Genomic DNA, 16,285 nt, shown 5'->3' with positions numbered 1-16,285 from the left:
TTGAGACTGAAAAGAAAAACAATGAATCCTTCCCCACCTCCAAAAACCACTTCGGAATATTGCCTTTGATTTGGTTTTTGGAAAGGTCTGAGAGTCTTATATATTTTGCAGTTTGTAAAAAGTGTGGAAATTCAGTTATGTTGGAAGAAGACAATCGTAAATAGTTAATGTTGGGCAAGATATTGGTGGCAAAGGTGAAGGAGCTTAGTGACAAGAGAGGATTATTTGACATTTCAAGAGCTTCAAGATTTTTGAGCCTAAAGAATATTTTTGACTCCACATTGCCACTTAAATTATTGAAGGAGACAGATAGAGAACGAAGGCTCACCAATTTAGAGATTGACAATGGAAGGGGACCACTTAGGTTGTTATTATTCAACAAAAGACCAACTAATGAGTTATGCTGGAAATCGCCAATATGCCCAGTCAGTTGGTTATTGTCTAGATATAAGTACTGCAAAGATGGTATGTCATACAACCAAGATGGTATAGTGCCGTTCAATAAGTTATCAGATAAAAAGAGAGATACCAATTTGGAAGGAATTTGAATAATTGACTGACTATTGGTAGAACTGTTTGAAGAAGAAACTTGTGTCCAGTTCGTTGAAAAATCTGGAACTTGGCCTATGAAATTGTTGCCTGAGAGATGTAAGTCAGTAAGTCCTGCATTGTTTAGGAGGTACCATGGACACTGACCACCAAAGTTATTATATGAGAGGTCCAAAGAAGTTATTTGTGTGAGGTTTGAAAGAAATGTTGGATTCGATGAATCTATGAAATTGCATTCTCTGAGGTACAATTCTTTTAAGGACTTGAGATTGCTGATTAAATTAGGTAAGTCGATTGGGAATTCGGTACGAGAGAGATACAAGGACTTGAGAGGAGTACTCCAGTTATACGTTGGAAGGGAACCGGTGAGATTGTAGTTGTAACCTACATAGAGCAGTTGGAGGTTTGGGAGGTGGAATATATTATCTGGGAATCTCCCTTTCAATCCACAAGCAGAAAGACTAAGAGATGTTAAAGAGGAAGACAAATTCATGAAAGAATTAGGTGAAACAGAAGACATGTTAACCCCATCCAAAAAAAGTTCAGTTAGATGGGTTAGGTTTTGAACAAGCCTTTTCAAACTAGGCGTTTCTATTCTCATGTCAAAATTAAAAGAGAGATCAAGTGAAACCAGTATGGATAAGTGGGAGATTTCGGAAGGGACATTACCAGCAACGGAGGACCAAGTGAGGTTGAGATGCGTCATGTTCGTAAAGCCACCAAACTTAGATGAAATTGCGGAGCGATTGAAATCGTTGTAAGCAAGGTTGAGCCGCTGGAGATGGCGAAGAGAGAAAAGGGTGGTATTGGGATGGATGGGACCTTCAAGGCGACTGCAAGTGAGGTCGATACCAATGACATGACCTGTCATCGTATCACAGGTGACCCCATCCCATCCACAACAATCTGTACCCATTTTCCACGAATTCTTCGGAGGATAAGAATATTTATCACAAAAACCATTCGAATCGCCAACAGAAAAAGAGTTTCTGAAATGGAGCAAAGCAGAGGACTGGTGTGAATGGCAAAGAGGCGTTGATGAATTAAAAGAGAGAGAAGAGGAACAATTATTAGGTTGAGAAAGCAAGAGGAAGCAAATGAGTAAGAGTAATACCCGCTCCATATTTGCTCTGCTCTGGCTGGTTTTAGAAATCAGAAGGAAAGGAATGATATATCTTTTAGGAAGAGATAGGAAAGGAGATGGCATAGATACATATATTTATAGTCATGACGAGAGACCATAACTACTATTATCAGGCACATGTAGACAATTCAATCCCTAGACTTAGCTTTATTTTATCGGTTGGGCCCATGACTTGGAAAATTAAGGTGTTGTTGTGGGTCACTTTTTTATTTTTTTGATGGAAATCTTGTGGCTCTCTTTAGTATTAACCAGCGTGCGGTTGCTCTGGAAATCTTATTTTAATGAACTTTTAATGACATTATTTTAATGAGCTAGCGTTGACTGTGGACTATATGTATAGAATTTAAGAGTAACTCTGTTAACTAGAGTACGCTGTGGATTATATAGCATAATTCTTTGACGCAGATTCATTGATTAATAAAAACTAACTTTTATTTGTCCAAAAAAAAAAAAAAAGAAGAAGAAAAAACTAATTCTTTGACGCAGATTCATTGATTAATAAAAACTAACTTTTATTTGTCCAAAAAAAAAAAAAAAAAGAAGAAGAAAAAACTAACTTTGAAAGTCAAAAAATCAGGTAATCAGAGGGAGATTTATAAAAATCCCTTATAAATAAGTATCATAATAATCCTTTCTACTTTACATTTATATTAGCTGATATTGATACCTGTAGTGAATATATTATTATTATTATTTATGTTTTGTGATTGGCTATTTTGGAGGATCAGTACTTTATGGAAATGATGAACTGATGACTTTTATTCTAGACACTGCAAAATAAGAAAAAAGGCATTCTCCTAGGCCCTGGCATAATTGTTTAACTAAATTATTTTAGTTTAGGCACATGCCAAAATCACAAGTAAAAAAAGGACCAATCAGCTGCACCGCAATGGTTAGGAATTTATAATGATTATGGTTTTGAAATTCCTAATCATTGCGGTGCAGCTGATGAAGGATGTTCTTGACCTCTTGGTTTCCCACATTTTATTTTACTATGATTTAATTTGGCATAGAAGTGGGTTTCCAATCCATTGCTTGAAATATAAGCACTTCTGAAAACATCCTTAAGGAATACTGTATTGATCTTAATTCCTGTAAGGTACACTCATGACTAACATTGTGAAATTGTGTTTTAAAATTCTTATTTTACAATTTAACTAAAATAATTTTTTTTTTAAATTAAAATTTCAGTTCATGTGGTAGAATGTGTAAGGTAAGTATGTATTACGGAGAATATGACATTGTGATATCATTACTCAGTTCTAATTTGGTGTTATAAAATTTCAATTCATGCATACAATAGTGGAGCCAACATCATAATTGGTTTCTTTTTGGGAAAACTATAAGGGGATTTAATTAATGACTGATTATTTTCAATTTGATTCAATTAAAAATACTTTAAAAAATATATATATATATATATATTAATAGTTAAAGTTGAGAGAAAATCCAATTAGATCTCAAATTGGAATTCAATTAAAGTCTAATTTTACGTCATGTGTTTCTTCTAATTTAAGTTTTTAAATTTTTGTACCAAGTGAGTTAATTTAATGTAAAAATTGGATTTTGATTAGAGTTTAATTTTGCACTACATATCCCATCTAATCTAGAAAAAATAAAAAAATAAAAAATTGTGCCAAGGAGTTAATATAGTATAGAAAATGAGGAGTTTAATATAAATAAACCCAGGTAATATATATATAGCCAAATCTTAGAGAAAATTTAATTAGAATCAAAATTAGATTTTGCCTTTGTTAGCTTTTCATACAAATTAAATTATTTATATTTTTCCGTTTTTACGTAACAAAATATAATTGAACTAAACGATCACATGCACCTATCCCTATTCAATTTAGGAGATATAGATATTATTAAACCAATTTATTCTTTTATTTTGTGTTGTATTTAGTAAAATTTCACAAACAATGATAGTGAATTGATATTGTATATGTAGTGTCCAATTGTGATTTTCAAAATTATATACATAACAATAGTGTAATTAAAAACTTGGAGTAACCAATATCACTAAAATTGCAAGGACAAATCATTTTAGTACGTCCAAATATCCTGGTCGAACTAATGTCCTATATATTTAATAACCCAAACTAACACCAATAGTACCGTTACAATTCATCATTCATGTGCATAAGTACGGGTTACATACTAGTTAGAATAATAATAGATGATAATTGTTTTTTCTTTCTTTCCTTTTGTAATGGAAACAAATTTCATAATTGTTTGGTTTAGTAGAGCTATAAACTTACATTCTTTTGTGAGTATCCAAAAAACAGAACTCAGATTCAATTTTGAAGATATTTTCCATTCTTTATGCTAAAGAAAATATATATACCAATAAAATTCTTGCGTATTCTAGTTGCATTCTCATCCCTTGTCAATCACACATTTCCGAAGCCTTTTTAGTGAGTTGAATTTAGATAAGCTATTAACAAAAATTGAATTGTTGTCACTTTTATTTTGCATGCTAAATCACAAGAGCTACTTAGTACTCCATCTTTTATATCTAATCAGATTGAAATGCCAATTCTATAACCAGCATATAATCTTTTTTAGACCATAGCAAAATTGTTCAATGCTTGATGTTTTAGGCATATGCTCGTTGCCTACTCCTTGCATCTCTAATGTGAGCAAGAATGCAAGGAGGGGACTTTGAAAATGCTCAAAATCTTTTTCTTTTTTTTTCATTATGTAAAACTCATATTTCTTGTTATTTGGTGAGAGTGCAAATAATTTACTTTCATAATTACCCTTAAGGTATTATTATTTGTTACATAATGGTCGGACTTTTTCAAAGACATTGAGCATTAGAAGCATTTTTTTGGTGTGACACTATTACAAGTCATTTTTTGTTGTTGAGGGAAACACCATTAGAAGCATTAGAAGACTTTAATCATGTTAGCGTTTCAAGTTTTGATAAGTCTTTGATCATTTTTTGGAACACTCAAAGACTTTGAAAATTCAAGTCTTGGATTTTTTTTTTTTTTTTTTCAATTGATTCTCTATTTTTTATCTATTAAATATCTCTTGCTTCTTAGTTTCATTTTCTCTTTGCTTCCCAAACTCTCTTATTTCTCTTTTCATAACCTAGAACTCTTTTACCCTCAGTTTCTTGTTTGTTACTTTTGACTCAATTGTTCATCAACCTTGAAAACACAGTGGTTAATAGAAAAGACTATAACTTCCTAAGTCTTGTGGCAGTTCCAAGCAAAGACCACTTGGTGAAACACACGGTGGTTGAATGAAAGATATTTGCCATTAATTTGTATGGGAGAAAACAAAATACTAACTATTCTTACTAAAAGATTCAATGAACCTTGAAAACGTGTGGTTTAGATTAGTAGACTTAGTGCGCATTTGGCATGGTTTAAAAACCCAGTTTTTTTTTTTTTTTTTTTTTACTATTTAGCTTCTTTTTACTACTATTTATGGGTCTCACTGCACTTTTTGATACTATTAATGAGTCTCACTGTACTCTTTTAGCTGCCTTTTAGTTTTGTCTATAGTATTTTCAGCAAAAAAAATCTCAATTTCAGCTATATAAGTTGTTGCTAAATGGGACATTACTGTTAACGTTTCACAAGTCTTTGGTCATTGTTTGGAACTGTGAAAGACTTTGAAAAGCTGAAGTCTTTAAATTTTGGACTATATAATAATTGCTTGGTAGAGTTTAAATCTGGACGCGTAGGCATAACAATTAGGCTTATCCTTATTCGTGTCCCTTTATTAACTATGCTGGTTGAATGAAAGATACCTGTCATCAATTTGTATGCCAGAAAACAAAATACAATTATTAATTCTTGTTCTTAGATCACTGTAAAAGTAGAAAATTTCTTAATTAGTGTAAGGTATTAGGCGCTCATTTCCTACAACTTGGGAATGCTTCAAGCAATAAAAGTTGAACATAAAGTGATAGCATCATCATTCATCAAGAGGGTACAATTTGTAGTATTTCCAATTTCATGTGTGCAGTGGTGGAGCCAACATTACACTTGGTTACAATTAGATTCAATAAAATAAAATTAAAAAAAGAAAAAGAAGGATAAAATAGAATAATAATCGATGAGCATTTTTATTCTCTCTCTCACTCTTTTTGTTTTTTGTTTTTGTTTTTTGTTTTTCTTTTTTTTTCGTTATGAAATAAATGCATAACGGCTTGTTTTAATATGGCTGTAAAGTAACTTACCTCTTTTTGAGATTATCACATTGCTTTCTTTTTATTTCTTTTCTAATTTTTCCTGTAAAACTCATATTTCTTGTCAGTCAATTTTTGAAAACGTGTGACACTATTACAAGTCATTTTTTGTTGTTTAGGGAAACACCATTAGAAGCATTAGAAGACTTTAATCAGGTTAGCGTTTCAAGTTTTAATAAGTCTTTGATCATTTTTTGGAACATTCAAAGACTTTGAAAATTCAAGTCTCGGATTTTTTTTGTTTTTTTGTTTTTTTGTTTGCTGTAGTCTTGGAATTTTGGATTATAGAAGAATTGTTTGGTCCAAATAGCAGATTTATAAACAAATTTTGTAGAAACCAATTAACATGTAGCAATCATGTCATTTGAATAAGTTTTATATCATTCATATGCCAAATTCCTTTAACCTTGAAAACGTGTGACATCATTAGAAGTCTCTCTCTCTCTCTCTCTCTCTCTCTCTCTCTCTTTTATTTATTTTTATTTTGTTAAAGGGAAAAGAAAGTTAGAAAATCAGATTATTTGGATTAGGTATATGTAAAAAACTTCATATAATTAATCAAGTATCATAATAATCCTATCTACTATTTTCCAAAAATAATAATAATCCCATGAAAAAATACTTTAGATTTCAATTCACTCAATCCGATACCTGTAGTGGATAAATTTTTATTAATATATATTACGTATATATATATTTTTTTTTCTTTTCATTTCTAGGAAATGTTTTTGCCCATTTAGGACTATCAGTTTATGGAAATAATTAACTTATTACTATGACATTTATGCTGCACATTTAGCATATTGTTAAGGACCCAGCAAATAAGACAGGCATCCTCTTGGCATAAATTTTAATTAAATCATTATAATTTTGGCACATGCCAAATGCACAAATAAAAATAGCCAGTAAGCCATTGGTTTAAAGGGAAGTTTACACCCTTAGGAATATAGTATCTAAGATCATTGTAATAGCAGAAAATTTCTTAATAATCTCAGCAAAAAAAAAAAAAAAAAAAAAAATCCTAATAAAAGTTGAACATAAAGTGATAACGTCTAGAGGGTCCAATTTGGTAATGGTATAGTCATGAGTCATGACCTACAAGCTACAACATGAGAATGCTCCAATTAATAAAAGTTCAACATAAGGTGATAACTGATAACTTCTAGAGGGTCCAATTTGGTATTGTATTTCATGCATACAATGGCGTAGCCAACTTCATCTTTCCTATTTTTAATAAGTAGCACTGTTTTTTTTTTTTTCTTTTTCTTTTTCTTATATACCTAATGTTATTTCTATTTTTAAATCTTTGATACCCTTATTACTAAAATTTTAAAGATGCTACAAATTGTACTAAATTTTTTAGAGTAATAAAGTGCATTGCAAAACAATGATAAATGGGTAACAAAAATGAGATTGGTGCAACTTAAACAATATAATACATGAGTTTTTAGATTTCTCTTTCGTAACATGGACTATCTTTTTCTAAATATGTATACATATATTTGTAATATTTTGATAATTTACTAGGGGGAGTGGACTTATGGGGAAGACAGAGTTTTCCAAAATAACAAGTAAGAAAAATTTAATTAGTAGCTTTATCTCTTAAAATATTTTGTGGAAGAAAATAATTGCAGCTTTTTTTAAGTCATTGGTATGCCAGATACCTTGATCATGAAAACGAATGACACTGTTAGAAGTCTTTAATCTTGTTAACATCTCACCAACTCTTTGGTCATTGTTCAAAACTTCCATAGTCTTTTGGTTATTGTTTGAAAATTTCAAAAACTTGGAAAGTTATAATCTTAAAATTTTGGACTATATAATAATAGTTTGATGTAGACTACATAATTGCAGACTAAATGTATGGCAATTATCAAATGTGTAGCAATCATGATAACCGGGTCAGTTTTATGTCATCCATTACTTTTTCTCAAAAAAGAAAAAGAAAAAAAAGAGACTGTAATTACATATCTAGTTTTCTACCCATCCACATCCCAATGTAATGATCAAGAGAATCTATTTTTATATAAACATATTTATTTAAGTTTAAACTCCAAATTACATCCTCCAACTTTAACTTATTTTCAAATAAGTCATTTTAAGTTTCATTTGTTTTTCAATCCTTAACTTAAATATGTTTTCAGTTTAGTCATTCCGTCAATATTGTCCAATCTTGCTATTAGTTTAATATCATCCAATGTGGATTGGATGGAAGGAATACAAAGAAAACAAATGAAAGTTAAAGGACTAAAATGATAAAGAGTAAAACTTAATGAACCGAATTAAAAATTAAGTCAAAGTTAGAGGTGTAATTTGTAATTTAACCTTCGTTTAATAAGTATTGATAAATAAAAAGTCAATTAGAGACCTTTTAGAATAGAATATACATATTAATTAAAATTTGCTCAAGGAAATTTAATCAAACCTAAATAAAAATTTATTTAGTGTTAGGTTGCTTTATTTGAAAAGATATGTGTATTCTAATTAGATATAACTATCAATGGAGACATTACGGATTCCAATCTTCCTTCTTCCGTTATTACTATCAAAATGAAAAAACAAACAAACTTCAAAATGTGTGTTACTATTAGAGAAGACTTCAATCCTAATAATGTTGCAATGAGTCTTTGGTTAGTGTTTGTAAAATAAATTTAGACTTGGAAAGTAATGGCCACATGGCACCATTATCAACTAGTGGGACATTTGAGCTATATAATTGTTTGATGATATACAACTACTCTTTTCAAGTCATTGATTCTATGTGTTTCAAAAAAAAAAAAAAAAATTATTGATTGTCTAAATTCATTCAAACTTGAAAACTTGTGTTACTGGGGAAAATACTTCAACACTTGTGCCAAGATTTTTGTAGCTCAATTAGTTGACACGTCCTGGTATCTCCATGATTTAGCCTCCCTCCTTTGTTATAACTACTGAATTATCCAAAAGACTTCAAAACATGTGGTTCTGTTAGAAGACTTTAATCCTAATTACATTGAATGAGTCTTTGGTTAAAGTCAGAAATTCAATTTAGACTTGCAAAGTTATGACATCATGATTCAGCTATTGACTAGCATCACTTTTAGACTATATAACTATTTGCTAAAGATTCATGCTAGATTGAATTGGGAGAAATTGTGTTAATTATCCTGGTAAGTTTCAAATTAGTGTTTTAATAAGATATTTATGGTGAACCAGACACAATACTTTCTTTGAAGGGAGGAAACTAACACCAATCTCATTCTTCTTCTAGCGTATTTTCATAATGAATTAATTTCTAATCGGTTCAACCCCGCGGGAGACCATACCACGATTATCAGCCACAACACAATTCTAATCCCTAGTGTTAGTGAACTTTATGAGTTGGGGGCATTAATTTTCTTTACCTTATCAGCTCTCATTATCTTAGAAAAGACTTTAAGCCAGTAAAATGTTTCAGAAAGTCTTTGGCCCATGACATGGAAAATTAAGGTCTTGTGTCTCCTCAAAAAAGACAAAATTAAAGTCTTGAGGGTCACTCTATTAACTACCGTGAATTGTGGTCTGTGGAACTGTTGTCACTTGTCAAGGGCATGAAAAATTTAATCTCATGTGGGTTATATTATTATTATAATTTTTTACGGGATGGGTTACTCTATTTTTATTTATTTATAAGAACTAGTTTTGAAAGTGAAAAAAAAAAAATCAAATCATCCGGCTCAGATTTTAAAAACTAAAAACTCCTTATAAACAAGTATCATAATACTCCTGTATACTTTAAATCTAGATTCACACATATTGATACCTAAAGTGGATATATTTGTCTTTGTCTATTTAGGACCATCAGCTTATAAAAAAATTAACCTATGACATTTACGAGACTTTTTTTCTTGGGTAAAAAATGCTAGACATTTAGCACATTGTAAAGGACCCACCCACCCAGCAAATAAGAAATAAGGCATCCTCTTGGAATAATTGTTGAATTTCTTGGTTCTTATTTGCTTGTTCATTTGATATATGGTGCAGTTTGTGGAGGATGTTCAAAACCTCCTGGTTTCCCACATTTGTATTTTACTAAAATTTAGTTTGGCCTAGAAATACAAGCACTTCGGAAAATATCCTTAATTCGTTTATGGTATGAATTTGATCATGAGTCATGATCGACAACAAAATTAATAAAATTTGAATTCCAAGTGCAGTGACACCCATTGTAGAATCAAAACACCATCTCTGATACTATCTTGCTGGAAAGTCAAGTTAACGATTCTGTCTAATACCTTGTAATCTTGCAATTTGTGTTTTAAATTTTAATAGTCTCTCAGTTCATCAAAAAAATGGGGAAGGTCCAATTTGGTGTTGCATTTTAAATTTCATGTATGCAATGCCGGAGACAACATCAAACTTAATTTCTTTTTGGTAGAAAAAAAAGGGGAGGGTGTTGGGTCCCAAATAATATTATCAATAATATTAGCAATCCAAAATAAACAACACACACAAGAACACAAAATTTACGTGAAAAACCCTTTCTCTTGAAGGGAAAAAACTATAGGACAAATTCTGAATAATTTCATTATTATCAAATCAATTACAATAATTCTTGTGTATGTCTCACGGCTATAGAAAAATCTCTCTTGTTTTTCTTTGCTCTCTCACACACACACACACACTAGTTATCTCTTTCAAAGGCAGTAACACTTTACACTCTCCTTTGCTATCTTCTCGAAGGTGACAACCTTTTGCTCTCTCCTCCTTGGCTTTCTTCTTGAAGGTGACAATACCTTGCTCTCTCCTTCCTCTTGCATTCCTCCCAAGCGAGAATCCATTTTCTCTCTCTTAGTTTCACACTCTTTTTTCCCTCTCCCCATAGGGAAGACCCTTGGACCAAAGCCGTCAAATTCCTAGTAGCATTGTCTATTTATAAGACTCTTTTGCTATTCCCTCTTGGACTAGGAATCAAGGAAGTCAATTTCGTACCGGAAGCCATTTCAATTTAGCTATTGGAACGATATATTTCGGTACCGATTAATACCGGTGTACCGTTTCGGAGTTACCGCTATTCCCTCTTTTACTAAAGCCACACGTTATTTCAAAAAAATAATAAACACAACTTCACAGCCACACGATTTAAAAATGCATAGAGAAGCTATAAACGACTGGTATGAGAAATCTGTGTTGGGCAGAGAAGAGATGACAAACCAGTAAGAACAAGAGATGCAGATTAACAGAATGAGGACATGATGCAGTGGTGGGCTTCGCTGGAACTTCGTCATTTTATCAGTTTCATGGATCTATAGAATTGTTTGTTCAGACCCCTGAGTCATTGCATATTGAACGGGTTGCAAGCAATCCTTAAATGTGTAGCAATTATATTGGGTAGCAATTATATTGTCTGGGTGTCTAAATTAACCATGCTAGGTTGAAAGTGTAGAAATGGTATTATCTGGGACTATTTAATGTCATCTATTTCTTTGCTCAAATCGTTTTTATTTTTAGAAAAAAAAATTGATAATTACATGAAGAAAATTTAAATAAAAAATTATATATATTACAAATTATATCCTCTAATATTATTTCATTTTGTTTCTTTAATTTTAATATTTTTTATTTCATTTTCATTTTTTTTCAATTGAATCATTTCATCAGTTCTATGTCCAATTTTAACTTTTTTATTTTTTATTTTTATTTTTTATTTTTCACTTTCCAAAACGATGTTGTTTTAATGGGTTTGACTATGGGGATTGGATGCCAAGAGCCTTGTAGTTCTATTAGTGACATGGGTGAGTTTGCACATTTATAGAAGATTCATAGCATTCACATTCGAGTACATAAAAAAACACAAATTTTACACTTGAAAAATCTATTATATTTATTTTATCATACCATTTTACAACTCACCCACATCACAGTTTTTATATATTTAGATACAACATATTAAAATAATATAATTTACTCCATCAAATAACAATAATAAACCATTTCACGAAATTTTTTATACTACTCTTATGGAAATAGAAAATAATTTCAAAACATTAATTGTTTTCTTTATTTTCCCATAAAATCTTTCCTAAAATAGTGTGCTAAAAATTCCTTAGAGCATCAATTAACCTTTTCTTAATAAAATTTTCATTACTTATTGAAATAATAAAAACTTTAAAGCGTGTATATAAAGTGAAAAGTGTGGAAGTTAAGTCTTTTACAGTTTACTATTTTACATTTTCAAAGAATATGCTAGCAGTGAAGTAGTGTATGTTGAGCAAAGAAAACAAGAACAAATAATGGTCATGTATGTTGAGTCGTTGACCGAGTTTTAATTTGTTTAATTTATTAATTAATTTTGTAAGTTATTGTTTTTCTCATAACATTTATATTTGCTTTATTCCATGACAAAAAGTGTTGTAATTGCATTAATTTATTACTTTGTATTTTGTGGGATTTATTTATAATGAGTTCAGTATTAAGTTGGTAAAGATTGCTCAAGAGAGTGAAGTTCGCGACTTGCTCACGATTAACTCGCGAGTGGACGACCCACAAATGGTCACATAAGAAAAATATACTGGAATCTGAAGAGTCAAGTGCCAAACTTTATTTCACTAGTCATTTTGCGACTTGGCTAACCTGTGAGCGACCAATGAAACTTACTGCTTAGATGATTTTAAGTGTGATTCTTATATTCTTCACCCATACTATATATACCCTAATTACCCACAAAATTGTAAGGAGGCTATTCAGAAGAAAACCCTAGAGAGGTTTCTACAACACACCCACATTGTTAGAGAGAGCTACTCATCCTTAAGAGAGATATCCTTGTAATCTTTTCTACTCCCTTCTCTAATTGTTATTCCTTGAGAGGAGATTTGTACCTAAACATAACCCACACCTATTTAGAATGTATAGAGTGTTTTAGAGCTTGGGAAGCATTGGGTATTTGCCAAAAGAAGCCAATGAGGCTTGGTAGTGCAATCGGGTGGTATTGCAGGATCCAGATAACTAGTGAAGATAAGACTCCGAAAAGTTCGTTGGTAGCTGAAGCTTGGAGGGCTCAAGTACTTTAGGTAGATTAGGCTTGGAGGGTCTTTTTGGTATTCTTGTACTCCAACTTATTCACTAGTGGATCATTTTGTCTTGGAGGGTTGCGGAAAGGTTTTTTGCCGAGTTTTTCGGTTTCCTTTTCGATAACACATCACCGTGTTATCTTGGTTTTGCTATTCTTTTACCCACTGCCCTTTCCATTTTAGCATTGCACTTATTTGTTCATCCGTGCAATTGTTTAATGCTTCGATTGATTAACTTGCTAATCACGTATATTTTGCATTAAGTGTGTTAAGCATAAAATTAATCAAGCTGTAATTAAAATTGGGGGTCTAAACAAACTATAGTCTTTTCACACTAATTTAAGCTTTCAAATTTTAATTTATATTAATTAACATTTTTGGAATTACTTCAATTTATCCTACTTTTATTTTAATCATGAATTGTGAACTAAAATCTTGGCTTTGACACTGAATTTGTTGAAGTCTTTTTTAAAATACTAGTGATAAATGACCTGTGGTTGTATATAGAATAGCTAAAACGATTCTTGCATTGGTGTTTCTGTTATGGAATTAGTTGAATTAGTTACAGTTGTTAGGGCAGTTAATTAATGGTTTGTTATAAAAAGGTGTTAGGACATATGTGTTTCACATCTTAAGAACATATGTCATGTTTTTATGTAATTGGCTTATCTTTTGACAAAACGCACTTTATTTGTATTTTGGTAGATTTAGGATGTGTTTAAATACTTCAAGAAACCCTGTTTCAAGATCAAGTGTTGAAGCCTTCAAGTCTGTCCAAGAAAACAAGCTGAAAGTGCAGAGTTACCAAAGCTCGACAGCTAGCATGTGTCGAGGTTTAATGAAGTTGTTCAGCCCATGTGCTCAACACCTCCTATCTGTCAAGGTTTAAGAATTTTAGAATTCTGATATGATTTTCTTGGGATCTGTGAATGTGTCTTTGGGCCTTCTTTTCTCCTAATCCTAGACATACAAAAGGATTATTTTTAGGGTTGTCAAACAGTTCACAAGTTGCACAAGCATTGAGCAAACTCTATTCAAGCAAATTGTGATCGGATACAAAGTTCTTGCCCTAGTTCATCTCTTTCTCTTGAAGAAGTTGCTGTGTATGTGCACCGTAGGGTTTTGTGACCAAGCATCTTCTTGATCTTCGTCATGTAGATGAATTGAAGAACTTTGCAGCCAACAACCTTCTTAGTTTGTGATTGAAGTCGCGCACTGGGATTCGCGTAATTGATTAGTCATGTACTTGGGAACCGTGCATCAAAAGGGGAACTGTCACTACAGAACAAGTCCAATTGGGTATTAAGGTAAGGGTTCAACTGTAGGTTGGTAAGGTACTTGGGATTCCTTTACTTGTAACCGCTTGTTGTGATAATAGTTGAGTTTTGGGAGTGGTGACTTGAAAATCACCTAGTGGGGTTTTTGCCGTTAGGTTTTCCTCATTCGTAAACAAATCACCGTGTTATTTATTTTCCGCTACATAATTAGTTTATTGGTGATTTGTTTGTGCTACCACTCGTTTGCATGTTAATTAACTTAATTAATTCACTTGACTAAATTAATTGGTTAATTCATCGTAAGGGGTCAATTCTTTTTTGGCCTATCAAAAGGTAATAATGGCTAGTAGAGCAGTTAAACATAACTCTTATATATAAATAATATATTTGTACTGAGATGAATTAATTCAATTGATTCTCTATTTTTTATCTATTAAATATCTCTTGCTTCTTAGTTTCATTTTCTCTTTGCTTCCCAAACTCTCTTATTTCTCTTTTCATAACCCATAACTCTTTTACCCTCAGTTTCCTGTTCGTTGCTTTCGACTCAATTGTTCATCAACCTTGAAAACACACTGGTTAATAGAAAAGACTATAACTTCCCAAGTCTTGTGGCAGTTCCAAGCAAAGACCACTTGGTGAAACACACGGTGGTTGAATGAAAGATATCTGCCATTAATTTGTATGGGAGAAAACAAAATACTAACTATTCTTACTAAAAGATTCAATGAACCTTGAAAATGTGTGGTTTAGATTAGTAGACTTAGTGCGCATTTGACATGGTTTAAAAACCCTTTTTTTTTTTACTATTTAGCTTTTTTTTACTACTATTTATGGGTCTCACTGCACTTTTTGGTACTATTCATACTTTTTTAGCTGCCTTTTAGTTTTGTCTACAGTATTTTCAGCAAAAAAAATCTCAATTTCAGCTATATAAGTTGTTGCTAAACGGGACATTACTGTTAACGTTTCACAAGTCTTTGGTCATTGTTTGGAACTCCCCAAGACTTTGGAAAGCTGAAGTCTTTAAATTTTGGACTATATAATAATTGCTTGGTAGAGTTGAAATCTGGACGCGTAGGCAATACAATTAGGCTTATCCTTATTCGGGTCCCTTTATTAACTATGCTGGTTGAATGAAAGATACTTGTCATCAATTTGTATGCCAGAAAACAAAATACAATTATTAATTCTTGTTCTTAGATCACTATAAAAGTAGAAAATTTCTTAAATAGTGTAAGGTATTAGGTGCTCATTTCCTACAACTTGGGAATGCTTCAAGCAAAAAAAGTTGAACATAAAGTGATAGCATCATCATTCATCAGGAGGGTACAATTTGTAGTATTTCGAATTTCATGTGTGCAGTGGTGGAGCCAACATTACACTTGGTTACAATTAGATTCAATAAAATAAAATTAAAAAAAGAAAAAGAAAGATAAAATAGAATAATAATCGATGAACATTTTTATTCTCTCTCTCTCTCTCTCTCTCTCTTTTTTCGTTATGAAATAAATGCATAACGGTTTGGTTTAATATGGCTGTAAAGTGACTTACCTCTTTTTGAGATTATCACGTTGCTTTCTTTTTATTTCTTTTCTAATTTTTCCTGTAAAACTCATATTTCTTGTCAGTCAATTTTTGAAAACGTGTGACACTATTACAAGTCATTTTTTGTTGTTGAGGGAAACACCATTAGAGGCATTAGAAGACTTTAATCACGTTAGCGTTTCAAGTTTTGATAAGTCTTTGATCATTTTTTGGAACATTCAAAGACTTTGAAAATTCAAGTCTCGGATTTTTTTTGTTTTTTTTGTTTGCTGTAGTTTGGGAATTTTGGATTGTAGAAGAATTGTTTGGTGCAAATTGCAAATTTATAAACAAATTTTGTAGAAACCAATTAACATGTAGCAATCATGTTATTTGAATAGGTTTTATATCATTCATATGCCAAATTCCTTTAACCTTGAAAACGTGTGACATCATTAGAAGTCTCTCTCTCTCTCTCTCTCTCTTTTTTTTTTTTTTTTAAAGGGAAAAGAAAGTTAGAAAATCAGATTATTTGGTTTAGGTATATATA

General features: G+C 31.5%; 2 protein-coding genes across 11 annotated transcripts in view; one reads left to right on the top strand and one right to left on the bottom strand.

Annotated features, from left to right (window-relative positions):
- The window catches only part of LOC126721005 (flowering time control protein FPA), an 87,760-nt gene that overhangs the window by 42,632 nt on the left and 28,843 nt on the right, over positions 1-16,285 (bottom strand). The window lies entirely within an intron of this gene.
- Positions 1-16,285, top strand: part of LOC126721004 (uncharacterized) — an 81,505-nt gene that overhangs the window by 50,478 nt on the left and 14,742 nt on the right. The window lies entirely within an intron of this gene.

Source organism: Quercus robur, chromosome 4, assembly GCF_932294415.1.
Source record: "Quercus robur chromosome 4, dhQueRobu3.1, whole genome shotgun sequence".
Classification (NCBI taxonomy): domain Eukaryota; kingdom Viridiplantae; phylum Streptophyta; class Magnoliopsida; order Fagales; family Fagaceae; genus Quercus; species Quercus robur.
Note: the sequence above shows the minus strand (reverse complement) of the source record. Positions and strands in the feature narration are given on the sequence as shown.